This window comes from Schistocerca americana, unplaced genomic scaffold (assembly GCF_021461395.2).
Source record: "Schistocerca americana isolate TAMUIC-IGC-003095 unplaced genomic scaffold, iqSchAmer2.1 HiC_scaffold_47, whole genome shotgun sequence".
NCBI lineage: Eukaryota > Metazoa > Arthropoda > Insecta > Orthoptera > Acrididae > Schistocerca > Schistocerca americana.
This window is the reverse complement of record NW_025726203.1, coordinates 92,501-97,500: the sequence shown is the minus strand read 5'-3', so window position 1 is coordinate 97,500 and position 5,000 is coordinate 92,501.

Below are 5,000 nucleotides of genomic sequence, written 5' to 3'. Positions count from 1 at the left end.
TGTCCCGGGGGCCCGCGCGAACACGCAAGCGTCCGCTCAATTATTCTGCAAACAGGAGGAGGCTGAGCTCCCCTGCACCATACACCTCGAAACCCTCTCAGGTCCCGGCGGCGCGCAGCGCCGTCCTAAGTACTTGGTCGGGTTCGAGAGAGGCGCAATCGCCCGGAGTTTGGCGAGTAGACGCTTTAGGTGCGACCACCCGTGCTCCCAACTGAGCTTGCCGCTGCCGACAGAGGCCCGGGAGCGTGCTGTCGTGGCATTGCCGGCGGGAGACAACACGCGCCACCTACGGTGACCGGCAGCTCCAACGCCAGCGCCACAGAAGGACAAAAGCCCCACTTGGGTGCCGAAGCGAACTCTCCCAGCACAGCGCACGCGCCAACACGTCCGCACAGCTGCGATACAAACCACCTGCGAGAACCGCAGAGGCGACCGAGCAGCAGACGGCGTCGCGGCGCCGAGCGCCGGGCGGCGGCGCATCCTCAGCGCACACAGTCCTCAATCGGACCAGCACACTGCAGATGTCCACCACGCTTCGCACCGGGCCCGCGAGGACCTACTTTGGCCGCACGGCGCCGCGTGCAGGGTGCGCCGGCGCGCAGCTGCGCCGCCTGCCGCCTCCGTCGGCCGGCGCGCCTGCCACTGGCCGCCCCCACCAGCCGGCTGTAGCGCGTGCGCCCACGCACCGCGCGGCCAGCACGCCGGGAGGCCCCCCCTCACCGGCCGGGGACGGTCCCACCCAGCCACTGCCGCGTATCGCTTCACACCCAGATGCCATTCACGTTCGTGGGCATGGTGGGTATCGCTGGAACAACCGGTTGGTAGCTCAACCGATCGTCGCCATCACTGATTCACCTCTAGCGAGAACAACCGCACCACAACGGTTTACCAGTTGTTCATTTGCGTAACGTCACCAGCAAACGTAGGCGTCCATCGCCATTTGCAAATTCAACGATTGTTGCATGCCTGTGTCAGGTGTCACGACACACTATGTCTGCCCACATACACGCAACAACATGTGCACGCTTCGCGAACACGTGGAAGGTGGCCCCCGTACGTATGCGATGTCCATTGCGCGAACGACTGTCAACCGGCCTCTGTCGCATGTCGCAGATGTGGAACGCAGTGCACCATGCTATCACGGTGTGTGAGAAGAGACGACTACGTCTGACAACACGCGCCACTACATCAACAGACGGCTCATGCTGATCGCCATCCAGGGCATACCACACTGCAATCCAGCTCTTATAGGGAGACGACACGTAGCTGAGTGCACAACATTTGGACCGCATGGTTCGCCGTTGTTGGCGCAGTCGTTGTACGGTCACATGTACCACGATGTATCATTCAGTACATGAGGACCAATGTGCAGTACAGTGTGTGATTTGGACGTACAACATCAGCGGACAGTTGACACAGGCCGTACCACAGCGTAGGCTAAGTGCTTCGCCATGCAAATGCCAATGAACAACTGCAAATGCCAATGAACAACTGCAAAGGGCATTGAGCATGTACGTCCTGCTGCCATCCACATTACAGTGTATAGCTGCAAGGTGTTTAACATGAAGCGATACACTGGGGACCGGGCAGTGCGAGTAGCAAACTATATTGCGGGGGTTGCAGTTAGGCAACACTACACTAATTTAACGCGTCGTATGACAATTACAGAGCAGGTTAAGGCCCAACGTGTGTTGGGTTAAGGCCCAACGTGTGTTGGGTTAAGGCCCAACGTGTGTTGGGTTAAGGCCCAACGTGTGTTGGGTTAAGGCCCAACGTGTGTTGGGTTAAGGCCCAACGTGTGTTGGGTTAAGGCCCAACGTGTGTTGGGTTAAGGCCCAACGTGTGTTGGGTTAAGGCCCAACGTGTGTTGGGTTAAGGCCCAACGTGTGTTACGTTACGGCGCAACGTGGGTTACGTTACGGCGCAACGTGGGTTGCGTTACGGCGCAACGTGGGTTACGTTACGGCGCAACGTAGGTTACGTTAAGGCGCAACGTAGGTTACGTTAAGGCGCAACGTAGGTTACGTTAAGGCGCAACGTAGGTTACGTTAAGGCGCAACGTAGGTTACGTTAAGGCGCAACGTAGGTTACATTAAGGCGCAATATAGGTTACATTAAGGCGCAATATAGGTTACATTAAGGCGCAATATAGGTTACATTAAGGCGCAATATAGGTTACGTTAAGGCGCAATATAGGTTAGGTTAAGGCGCAATATAGGTTAGGTTAAGGCGCAATATAGGTTACGTTAAGGCGCAATATAGGTTACGTTAAGGCGCAATATAGGTTACGTTAAGGCGCAATATAGGTTACGTTAAGGCGCAATATAGGTTACGTTAAGGCGCAATATAGGTTACGTTAAGGCGCAATATAGGTTACGTTAAGGCGCAATATAGGTTAGGTTAAGGCGCAATATAGGTTAGGTTAAGGCGCAATATAGGTTAGGTTAAGGCGCAATATAGGTTAGGTTAAGGCGCAATATAGGTTACGTTAAGGCGCAATATAGGTTACGTTAAGACGCAATATAGGTTACGTTAAGGCGCAATATAGGTTAGGTTAAGGCGCAATATAGGTTAGGTTAAGGCGCAATATAGGTTAGGTTAAGGCGCAATATAGGTTACGTTAAGGCGCAATATAGGTTAGGTTAAGGCGCAATATAGGTTAGGTTAAGGCGCAATATAGGTTAGGTTAAGGCGCAATATAGGTTAGGTTAAGGCGCAATATAGGTTAGGTTAAGGCGCAATATAGGTTAGGTTAAGGCGCAATATAGGTTACGTTAAGGCGCAATATAGGTTACGTTAAGGCGCAATATAGGTTAGGTTAAGGCGCAATATAGGTTACGTTAAGGCGCAATATAGGTTACGTTAAGGCGCAATACAGGTTACGTTAAGGCGCCATACAGGTTAGGTTAAGGCGCCATACAGGTTAGGTTAAGGCGCAATACAGGTTAGGTTAAGGCGCAATACAGGTTAGGTTAAGGCGCAATACAGGTTAGGTTAAGGCGCAATACAGGTTAGGTTAAGGCGCAATACAGGTTAGGTTAAGGCGCAATACAGGTTAGGTTAAGGCGCAATACAGGTTAGGTTAAGGCGCAATATAGGTTAGGTTAAGGCGCAATACAGGTTAGGTTAAGGCGCAATACAGGTTAGGTTAAGGCGCAATACAGGTTAGGTTAAGGCGCAATACAGGTTAGGTTAAGGCGCAATACAGGTTAGGTTAAGGCGCAATACAGGTTAGGTTAAGGCGCAATACAGGTTAGGTTAAGGCGCAATACAGGTTAGGTTAAGGCGCAATACAGGTTAGGTTAAGGCGCAATACAGGTTAGGTTAAGGCGCAATACAGGTTAGGTTAAGGCGCAATACAGGTTAGGTTAAGGCGCAATACAGGTTAGGTTAAGGCGCAATACAGGTTAGGTTAAGGCGCAATACAGGTTAGGTTAAGGCGCAATACAGGTTAGGTTAAGGCGCAATACAGGTTAGGTTAAGGCGCAATACAGGTTAGGTTAAGGCGCAATACAGGTTAGGTTAAGGTACGACATAGGTTAGGTTAAGGTACGACATAGGTTAGGTTAAGGTACGACATAGGTTAGGTTAAGGTACGACATAGGTTAGGTTAAGGTACGACATAGGTTAGGTTACGGTACGACATAGGTTAGGTTACGGTACGACATAGGTTAGGTTACGGTACGACATAGGTTAGGTTACGGTACGACATAGGTTAGGTTACGGTACGACATAGGTTAGGTTACGGTACGACATAGGTTAGGTTACGGTACGACATAGGTTAGGTTACGGTACGACATAGGTTAGGTTACGGTACGACATAGGTTAGGTTACGGTACGACATAGGTTAGGTTACGGTACGGCATAGGTTAGGTTACGGTACGACATAGGTTAGGTTACGGTACGACATAGGTTAGGTTACGGTACGACATAGGTTAGGTTACGGTACGACATAGGTTAGGTTACGGTACGACATAGGTTAGGTTACGGTACGATATAGGTTAGGTTACGGTACGACATAGGTTAGGTTACGGTACGACATAGGTTAGGTTACGGTACGACATAGGTTAGGTTACGGTACGATATAGGTTAGGTTACGGTACGATATAGGTTAGGTTACGGTACGATATAGGTTAGGTTACGGTACGATATAGGTTAGGTTACGGTACGATATAGGTTAGGTTACGGTACGATATAGGTTAGGTTACGGTACGATATAGGTTAGGTTACGGTACGATATAGGTTAGGTTACGGTACGATATAGGTTAGGTTACGGTACGATATAGGTTAGGTTACGGTACGATATAGGTTAGGTTACGGTACGATATAGGTTAGGTTACGGTACGATATAGGTTAGGTTACGGTACGATATAGGTTAGGTTACGGTACGATATAGGTTAGGTTACGGTACGATATAGGTTAGGTTACGGTACGATATAGGTTAGGTTAAGGTACACATTGTTGTAAGGAAAGGTTTAATGGGGGGCGGGGCGGCCGGTTTGTTGATTGTGATTATAGTAAGTGGATGCCTGCGGCATCATCTGATTTGCCACGTCAGGATGCACCTTTGGCTCATGACAGGCGGCGCTCTCATTCCATGCTTGTGGCAGACCTGTGTCTTTCATTCCTGCCATTGTTTGTGTGCTGTGAGAGGAGGCAGTATTGTGATGTTGGGTGCACCCCTGTGTAGGACATGTGTGGGTGTTGGTGGCTTGGCTGAGCAATGGTGGTTGTCGGGTGGGTGGGATATTCTGTTTTCTGAGTGGACCTCCCAGTCTGGTTATGACAGTGTGGATTGTCTAATGTGGCGGAGAGGATGCACTGGGTGTTGTTCCATGCTGGTGCTTACATATTGTCTGTGTGCGTGTTACAGGCAGAGAGTAGTGCGTGATAAGGGTGTGTGGCTGACGTGTGGTTGTGATTGTGAGCAGAGTCTTTCAGCATGTATACGGACAGTTGTATACATTATCTGTATTCTGATGGCTCTATCTATTACTAAT